The following is a 10,827-nucleotide window of genomic DNA, read 5'->3' on the forward strand; positions in this document are numbered from 1 at the left end:
TACTATTATTTTTCTACTGGATTTTATGTAGCAATAGCACTTAGACTTTCATACTGCTTTACAGTGCTTTACAGCTCTCTCTAGGTGGTTTACAGAGTCAGCATGTTGCCCCCCAAAATCTGGCTCCTCATTTTACTGACCTCAGAAGGATGGAAGGTTGAGTCAACCTTGAGCCAGTCAGGATCGAAGAAATCGAACTCCTGACAGTGAGCAGATTAAGCTTGCGATACTGCATTCTAACCACTGCACCACCATGGCTCTTGGCTCACATGTATATGTATGCAAACTTAGGCCACCAGGATGGGCATGTCCTATGATCAGCTACAATGAATCAGGACGTCTCAGCGGACAATCTGATTCACACATTAAGCAATCATGATTTGGCTCAATCATGATTTGTTAAACTCAGCTGACTGAGCACCAATAAAATGCTTAAACTAAGTTAACCTCCAATGGTTTGATTCACAACAAGCCATCACTAATCAACTAACATAGTTTAGCACGATGTACGATTGCAACCTATGTGGAATTGCAGAAGACAAAGAAATTAAAATCCTCTGCGGAAAGGATTAGAGAGGAACCTGTAGAGTGGGGGTGGGGAAGCTATGGGCCCACGCTGGCTCAGGAATTCTGAGAATTGACATCCACAAGTCACAAAGGGATCATGGTTCTCCACTTCTGCTATAGAGCATTGTTACTGAAAAGACCCAACAGTTCATGTCTAGAAGTTGGGATCACAAATAATGTGTCTCACTTCTCTAGCTAAAATAAAATAGGTATTAAGAATTTAAGCAGCTTTAAACTAGTTCTATCTGAATGTAACCGACAGAAATCCTCAAATGACGTACAGGATGGGATGGTGAAAGAGGAAACAGTTTGCACATTCACAGTCGAGTACATTTCTTAGTGCCACTTTCATTTCTAGCACATATTTGATAATAGTTCTATTTTAATCGGTAGGGAGAAAGGAGGACAGGGGCGGGGGAGGGAAATGAGCCATATATTGTACACTTCAAAATGACTTTTGCTTGTAAAAACTTGTCCCCAGTTTGTATGCCCTGACAATTTCCCGCAAGTTAAGAATAGGTCGAATGTTCAAGGATATGTTAATGGTCAGACAAGATGGAGCTTGCTTTTTACAACATGGTATGCTTTAATTCAAAAGCAGCTTTTTATGAAGATAGCTTTGGAACCATCTGCAGCATAATTTGCTCCAAACCACCTCCAAATTTTTTCTGAGCAGCTGTTCTTCTTTTTTTGGACCTGAGATTCAAAGCAATCAGTTCACTGCCAGGAATAAGTGGGTGTGATTGTTGGGATGGAAGAGAGCTATGTTCCTTGTTGGGTAAAAGTTTAATTGTGCTTCAGTTTGAAAATGTAATGAGTTTGGACACCAATCTTCCATTAGGGAAGATCTAAACTAGAGAAGGGGAACTTCCAGCCAGCCACTTAGTTTCCAATCCTCTCCCAGAGTTCTCTCTATTTCTTTCCCACTGCTGGTTCATGTGCTTTTTTGGAACGGAGGAAGATCAGGCTGCTGGAGATATTTCCTTATGGTCAAATGTATTCAAACAGATGAACTTCCATTCTGCGTTGTCCTCCACCGAGGAAGATCCCAAGCAAGTCCTGTTGGCTTGCCTGCCATCCAATATTCCCAGTTCTGGAACATGCATGCATTAAATCTATCATATTAAAATAGTAGAAACAAAAAACTGAGCAACTTTTTGAACCCCTCCTCTAATCCAGGTCCTCATGCCATATGCTTATTAGTGAACAAGACTCTTCACATTTTGCCTACAATTCACTTAGTCCCTCACTAGAGAAGACAGCCTTCCAAAGGAAGAGGCGGACCTTACGTTTAACCTTCCACTTTAAAATGAAAGCATTTAGGTAAGTCTCATGATGAATCTTGTATCATAGAACTAAGTATGTCCTTAAACAAATAACTAAGACTTCGGGCGGGGTACGGAGTGCTTACCAGATTAAATTTAATTTGAAAATGATGCTGAAATTGAATTGTCACTAGTCACCTTTGCATGTTAGTATGCTAAAGGGAATTATGAAGTATGGTGATTGATCAAAACGTGATTTAATTTTATTTTTTCCTCTCCAACTGAAAACCAGATAAGCAAATCCTACAGAATGATAATCACCTATTGTCCCTCTCTTTCTTGGGACATATCCCATTACAACTGATGTAACTTCTGCTATTACAACCAGTATAGATGTCAGTTGGCTTGTGTCTTTTGTGTGTTTATGTGTGTGTGAATGTATACTTCTCCCAGGTGACTGTTAATGGAAGCAGGGAGAGGCATGTTAGCGTAAAGCAAGCAGTTATTACTAGAAATTCAATTACTATAAAAAACAGTATGGTAAGCAAAGTAGGCTGCATAAATGCCAAGAGGGCAGCTCAAGGGATACAACTACAGAAGGCAGGAAGAAAACAAACAAAAAAAACCCCATCAGGAGTAAATTCTTCCCCCAAGGTAGTAATTATCATAGAAATGGTGATGAACAGCCATTCAGACAGCCTAGTTCAGGGTGTTGCCAGCTTTTTATAACTCAAGTTCTTCTATATACTTTTAAATTTATAAATCTTTCCTTTTAAAGAAAAAAAATGGCTGAAATTTAGAATGGCTCAGCTTATCGATCAGAAGGTCAGCAGTTTGGCGGGTCGAATCCTGAGTGCCGCGTAACAGAGTGAGTGCCTGTTACTTGTCCCAGCTTATGCCAACCTAGCTATTTGAAAGCACGTAAAAATGCAAGTAGAAAAATAGGGACCACTACGGAGGGAAGGTAACAGCGTTCCGTGAACCTTTGGCGTCTAGTCATGCCGGCCACATGACCACGGAGATGTCCTCAGACAAGCGCTGGCTCTTCAGCTTTGAAACGGAGATGAGCACCGGCCCCTAGAGTCGGAAAACGACTAGCACACATGTGCAGGGGAACCTTTACCTTTACCTTTTTATCTTGATCAACCAATACTTCTATTTGTTATATTATTTGCTCTGATGCATTATTTCTGGATGTTAACATTCTGCTTATTGAACTGGTATGGCTTACCTCATTGTGATCACATACCTTCAGCATATTGCAGAACAGGATGGAAGAAACATCAACAATGTGCAGTCATCACTTAGGCAAGGCTACTAATAGCCTTAATCAAAAGATGGGCAATAGGTAATACATGGCTGTTCAGATGTTGCTGGACTGCAATTCCCAGAATAACTCCTAATGTTATGCATGGAACTGGAGATAATATTTGGAGGTGAACAACTTGAGCTCCTAGGACCATATGTGGCTTCACAGGCCCCCAGAGACTCAAATTCTTATACATTGAATAAAATAAATAATAAACCCTGTTTGCTGTCCTGAGTTTCCCAAAGGAGAATTGGGAAACCATGAACATGGCTCAGAATATCTTAAACAATCAAGCAGAAATCACCACTTTAAAAATAGTATGCAAGTAATTGGACACTGTCATAAATCAGTAATCCATACCACAATTATTCATGCTAATACTGTTGATATGGTTGTTTGGAATGAAATAAAGAACTGTTTAGGCTCCAGACGAGAACTCTGTGCTTTGGTACTACAGAAAGATCTGCACAGAGAAAAGTTAGGAAGATATACAGCATATGCATAGAAATCTGTTTGAAGGCAGTATGGAGGAGAAACCTTCTACCTATTCTGCTGTTCTTCAGCTGTGTTAGACTACATATTGTCCTAGACCAGGGGTAGCTGGCTCAGGAATTCTGGGAGTTGAAGTCCATGAGTCATAAAAGAGCCAAGGTTGCCTACTCCTGTCCTAGACTTACAACAATAACTGATCTCAAAATTTCAGTTGTTAAGTGAGTTTTGCTCCATTTTATGACCTTTCTTACCTTTCTTGTTAAGTGAATCACTGCAGTTGTTAAGTTAGTAACACGATTGTTAAGTGAATCTCGCTTCCTGATTGACTTTGCTTGTCATAAGGTTGCAAAAGGTGATCACATGACCCCAGAGCATTGCAACCATCATAAATTCAAGTTAGTTGCCAAGTGTCTGAATTTCAATCATATGACCGTGAGGATGTGACAATGGTCATAAGTGTGAAAAACGGTCATAGGTCACCTGGTGTAAGTCGAGGACTACCTGTATAGCTGAAATCAGTAGTGCCAAGAGAAGGTTGATGTACTATTATTTGGGAAGAAGGGGCTGACAGCCTATCCTAGTGAGTATTGCTGCTTGATAATTAATTAATTGAGACAGTACATTTTGTCATTTCAGGTCTTCCTGAAGTATCATTCAAACTTCCTAGAAAATAATAATAATAAATAATAATAATAATAATAATAATAATAATAATAATAATAATAATAATAATAATAATAATAATAAATCAATGCATCCTTAAGATATCAGATAACTATAAAGCTTTGTGGGTAATAAAAGTAAAATTATAGGTTTTGAAAGGAAAAGAGAAAATGAGGAAGGAGGTGTGGTAATGCAAACGCCTTTCTGATAAAGACAGATTTCTTTTATCTTAGCAGTGCCGAGTTCTTATGTGGGTGCAGCTGTCTTGGCAGCTTGCCCAGCAGCGTAGGTGCTGTTCTCGGAACAAAAGTTCTGGGTTGCGAGATGAGCCATATCACCTACATGCAGAACTTTGGCCTTTAAACGTACAAATGATTTGCTTTGGTATAATAGACAACAAATAGCCAAACAATCATTACGTAATATGTTTGTGTGTGTGTGTTTGTGTGCCTTTGAAGATAAAATGGAATTGAAGCATGTCTCTGTGTATACATATGGCTCTTTTCCATTCTATTTTATCTTCAATGGAAGTGTGTATATGTACGTGCGTACACACTCTCTTGCATTTTATCTTCAAAGGCAGTTATGTTTATCACATTCAAGGTTGTTTGCTGCCACATGTTACCTTGGAATATTAAAAAGTTTCCTTTCTTTCTTTTTGATGGCAAGGAAGGAGAGGAAACAAGCTGGAAATTTGCCTAGCTGTAATCAAGGCACAGCTTCTATGTATTTGGTGGAAATTAAAATTTCCTAATACTAATAATGCTGGTTAAGTGCCACATCTGCACTAGATTCTAAACAGGAAAGACACAGTCTTTCCTTGTGGTGAAATATCTGGTCTAAAATTTGATATGGGGAGAGGGTGAATTAGACTGAAGATTTCTCAAACATCTAGTTTTGTTTTAACATAGTTTTTAGAGGTGACTGGAGCTAAAATCCCCCAATAGGGAAAGGATTTGTATATGGCCATAAAGTTGACCAGGTGGGACAAGGCAATGTTCATTGTCTAGTTGGCTAAGGAGGGCAAGCTCTGATGTCTCTCAGTTCCCGGTAGGAATTGCAGAGTTATAGGAATGTCCATTCCAATAATCAGAACAACTGAACAAGCCCGAAATTATATTGTGAAATCACACAATTTGTGAAAAAGTAAAGATATATATCTGGAAGTGCCCTTAGAAGAGGGAATGCACATACATACTCATAAGGAGAATGTCTGGGTCTGGTTTTATGTCTCTACCTAGATTGGAAGCATTTTTCCATAGGAAGAATTAACATATAACTTTTATGTTAACATCTGTGGCTTTATTATTTCTTGTCAGCAGAATCTCTGAAGCAGGACAGAATTGAAATATATGCACATATACTTTAAAAATGGATCTCTCGACCAGTCTTTTTCAAGCACCACTTCCCTTTTTTACACCCTCAAGTCTCCTTTACAGTTCAGCTTGGAAATCTGGACTATTTCCCCTAAACTCTAATTATCTATTAAACAAAATACTCTAATCATTCTGAAGCCAACAGTGTCTAATCACAGGCAGTTTAGCTTTCAAAAGGTAGGTAGGTAAAATTTCTTTATTTAAATAAGACTCTTGAAACAGGCATTTTGAGCCAAAAATTTGAATTTTGTAACATCATCATAAGAATATCTAAAATAGATATTTGGATGATATATGTATCAGAAGGGATCAAAATAATACAATAAGGTGAGTAAGCTTTTCAGTTTCCCAGAACTCCTCATCATGCAAGATATTACAAAAAAAAACAGGGCAAACAGAATCAAGACCTAATAGGGAACGCTACATTTCATCCATAAATTTCATCTCAGAGTAATTCATGTTAGAAGACATCATGGCTTAAAATGTCCAGCCAAGTTTTTGGACTCCCTCAATTTTTTCTTATCCCCAACTTTTCATTTTACCTCATGAACAACTCTGGACATCATAGAAACTTGCACATTTTTGTATTGCTTTAATTGGTTCCAATAAAGGTGTTACCTATGATTTTTTTTCAGTCCCCCCCCCCCGATATACCTAAAAAACTATGTTTGCTGCTTGTGTCACATTAAGAAATTACTTTATGAGCCTACGAATTTTGATTAGCAGTGGCTCTTGAAGATCTCAGGCAAAAGTATTTCCTGTCCTTTCTCCTTTAAAAGGAGAGTAGCAGAAACCGAACCTGAACTATTGGTGAAAAGGAGGGTGCTGGAAGTGTGCCTACTTCTGATTGGCCCTTGGACTATAAGTTATACAAAAAAACATTTTGCAAGGAAAGAAATAAATTGATTAATACCAGAATGCTGAACATTGGAGAGAATGCATTCTCAAAAGCAAAAATCAGTACAGTTTCTGTGGCAAAATGAAAGAATGTACAGTATGCGGGGGGGGGGGACAGCTACACTGAGGGCAACAGGAGTTGGCTAGATCAATTGATAGCAGCAATCGAAGGGGATTGCTGGAAGGGACAACATGCCAGAATAAATGGAGGAAGGAACAGCAGATGTGGAGAGCAGACATATGCTGAAAAGGAATATGAAATTTGCTAACAAGAAATATGCACAAATCTTAGGCATGACTAATATGAAGAGCCTTAAACAATGGATCACAGTAACTTTACTAAGCCTTCTCTTTCAGATGTGTTGGGACTCTAACTCCCAGACTTTCCAGTTACCACCAAATTTTGAAGAGGATCAAAGACTAGTTTTGTGAGATTTTGCAAAGAGTGGTAGAATAAAAGAAAACATCTTGTGTATGTCACAAGATGAGAGTGATGCTTCCCCGCTGCTAATTCCCTGGCGTAGTCATATTATAGCAATAGCTCTGATGGTTGATGCAATTATTTGCTACCTCACAATCTATAGCAGAACCTGTTCAGCAGCTGATGTAGAAAGTACAAATGCAAGCTGAATTATCCACCTTAACTGAGGAGTCCCCACCCCCCAACATTAGATATTATTTTAAAAAAAAGGTTCTTAGAACCTTAGTTATTTCCTTTTACGTGGAGAAAACAATTAGCCATATAAAAGACTTAGGCACTAGGATGAGACAAATCAGCAGCTGGTCATAGGTATCTGTGTTCGTGAACAGAATATACAATGAGATAGCAAAGTGGATCCTAGTATCAAAATTCTCCAAATGAATGGAATTCATTAAAAATAGCTTGACACCACTCCTTTTAGAAGATACTGAAGAAGTGTTTTAAATAAACAAAAGCCAAAATAGGAAATTGTTCTCCAGTAAATCTTTTATTGAGCTTCTAATTGACTACAGGCAAAATTGACGAGTTTTACATCTCTATGTTCCACAATGGATCCTTAGTGACTCTTTACCTTAGCATTGCCTGCATTGTTTCTCAGGTTTCATATAAGTTTATATAAGAACAAACATCCTATTACCATAACACTGGAAATATAAGAACATAGACTTACATGTGGCCTGATCTCTACAAGTGATCCTAAAGCTGCTCTTTGAGAAAATACATCAGTTAGGTTTAGATGTTTTAGAGTAGACCATTGTCCAATATTTTTTCGTTTTGTTTTGGCAGAAGATTGAAGAATGTTCTTTTAAAACAATTTTATGGAAGATTTTTATATAGATAAAAGATAAACATGAAAATATATAAAGAACAATTAAAAAGAGGGGGGGAAAGGAAAAACAAATTTACAGATGAAGGCTAAATGAAACTATATAGAATCAATAACTGACCTTTGTAAAAAGAAACTGAAAGACTTTTTTAGAGTAAATGAACTTAAAGAAAGATTGAATGAGATGCTAGAAATGCCTTTATGAAAGGAAAATTAATACAGCAAAATAATAAATTGAAAAGACAAAGAGAGGAGGAAATGCAAAAGATTTTAAAGGAGATAAAAGAGAAAGAGGAGAAACTAAAGAGGTCTCCAGGAAGGAAAAGTATCTCACAGCAAATTAAACATTTACAATGCCAGCTTTTCATATTACAATTAGAGAAATGAAAGCAAAGATAAACTGAAAAATTTTGCATTAGCAAACAAACCAGGAAATGGTTAGCATACCAGTTGGGAAAACACAGTGAGAAGAAAATGATTTTAATATTTCAAAAGGGGGAAGCTATGCTTCCAGTTAATTCAAATTTCAAAATTATAAACACTATTTTATCAGTAGTATACAAAACTTTATAAAGGAAGAGATCTCCCAGGTAAAATTGATGGATAGTTATAAATCCTTTTCACTTGATTTCTGATCTTTTTATTAGTTCTTCCATTTTTGATTTTTACTAAATTCATCTTCAAACCTTTTATCCATCCAGAATTTTTATTATAGTTATTCTGAGTTTCCCAAAACTATATTATTTCCTTTTTGTTTGATTTTCCATTTTAAATTTTTTTATTGCCATTCATACTTTGGTAGAATTACGTCTGGTCTGATTGAATTAGTTGATTTTGCTTAAATTGGATGACTTGTGCCTCATAGCATTGAATTTCCCAAGCTGTTGCTGTTGTTTGTTGTTTTATGATTTCCAAAATATTTTCATTTTTTCCTGACACCAAGTAAATATTTTTAAAATCTTTCAAAATCTTTATTTTTTTTCTTTCATGTTCTTTAAATTTCTTGCATCCAATCTTAATTTCTTTATTTTGGCCTCCAATCTGATCTACTTTAGGAATGAATATGGTTTTGTTTTCAATTTTCTAATTTGGATATCCAATTCTTCTGTAACCACTACTGCTGTTATTGTTGGCAACTGATTGGTCTGTTCAATAGACATCATTTTAATGCCTTATTCACATCCTTCATTTCTTGGGCACTATTTTCAATTCTGGCAGTCTTGGTTTTTCTATTAGTAATTCTGCATATGCTATAATTTTCTCTTAATTGTTGTTGAGGGGAATTCAATTCATGGGTTGTTTTATTGCTGGCCTGTACTGGTTATGCTGTTATTACTTCTTCTAAGTTATTATATTTGTAAGACATATCATATTGTTTCCTTTATGTTTGTAATTCTTGTTATCTGAATTTCTCCTACTGTTTTACTATTGTTTGTGGGTCTTCCATTTTCACAATTTTTCTGAATCTCTTCCAGTTCTGGATTCCTGAATATTTTATTTCTAGTAATGAATCTTCTTTGATCTATTCATCATTGTTCAGTGATATTTGAGTCTGGTTAAATTCTTTTACAGTGTTCAAAGATTCACTTTAAATAGATTTACTTTGTTGGTTTTGATGTATAATAGCAGGCCATAACAATGCAATCTTCAAACACAGTATATTTTTGTCTTGTCTGGGGTTGTTTTGTTTAAGCCTAGCATGTGGTAATCCACATAACTCATTATTTATAAAAAAAATTGGCTTCGGTCCTAAGAAATTTCTTCAATGCTTGAAGAGTGAACAATCAGCCATTTGAATTATTTATTTCTTGAAACAGCACATAAGTCCTAGCTAAGTCAGGTAATTGGCTGGCTCATATCTGTTGAAAATGACCAGTTGAAAAGAAAATAAGCAATAGAAAGTACATAGGGCCACAAGTTAGTAGTTTCAGAAATATAAAAATAGCAAAGCTATACTACTAAAGGGTATTTTGAAATTGGACAGGGCAGTGTAGATGGCATGCCAAAATTATTTTATTGTTAAAGTAAGCTAAATAAAGCTTAAAATAAAAATATATCTGTATTTGCCATATTTCCACCTACTTTTTTTGCAGTCACTATTGACATGCACATCTAATTTTTCAACAGTCACCTGCCTTAAAACAGCAATTGAAAAGTGGACGCATACTGTTAAGCTCTAAAGACTTTTGGATTTTGCTCTCCTAAACAACTGCTCCTGTCTGGAATATAAAAATTCCTCCTGAATTCCTCTCCATTGATGTTAAAAGTTCAGAAGCTTTGTCTATTTTTTTTCCAAATTAGCCTATGTTTGGTTTCTTTTTCATTATGAAATCAAGTTGAAGTGAAGCAGGTAGTGGCTTGTTAGGCTGCATAGCTATAAAAGAATCATTTTAATGTAATCTCAGGACACATTCAGACAGCCTGTTTAACGTGCTTTCTTCAAGTGCATGATGTGACACAAGTTGTTTTATCTACATCAGGGGTGTCAAACTCAATTTCATTGAGGGCCACATCAGCATTGCGGTTGCCCTCAAGGGGCCAGGTGGGTATTGCCAGGGTGGGCGTGGCCTACTGGGTGGGCGTGGCTAGAGTGCATATGGCCTACTGGGTGGGCGTGGCCAGCTCTACATCATTCGCATCAAGGGTGCCTATGGGGGCCTGGGCAGGAGTGGGACAGATCTGAAGGTCTCTGGCAGAAGGAGGGTCTCTGGGCCAGGGCCAAGGCAGTGGGGGCCATTCCCTCACAGTTTCCAGGATGGCTTCGCGGGCCACGTGAAACCACTTCGCGGGCCGGATCCGGCCCCCGGGCCTTGTGTTTGACATGTCTGATCTACATAGTTGGCCCCTATTCTGCATTGCTAATGAGGCTAGCTGCTAATATGATCCATAGTTTACTGTGAAAAAAGTTAAGACAAAGTTAGATCATTTCATTTTGCCTCCCACTAGCATTC

This window comes from Vipera berus, assembly GCF_964194415.1.
Source record: "Vipera berus genome assembly, chromosome: 4".
Lineage (NCBI taxonomy): Eukaryota > Metazoa > Chordata > Lepidosauria > Squamata > Viperidae > Vipera > Vipera berus.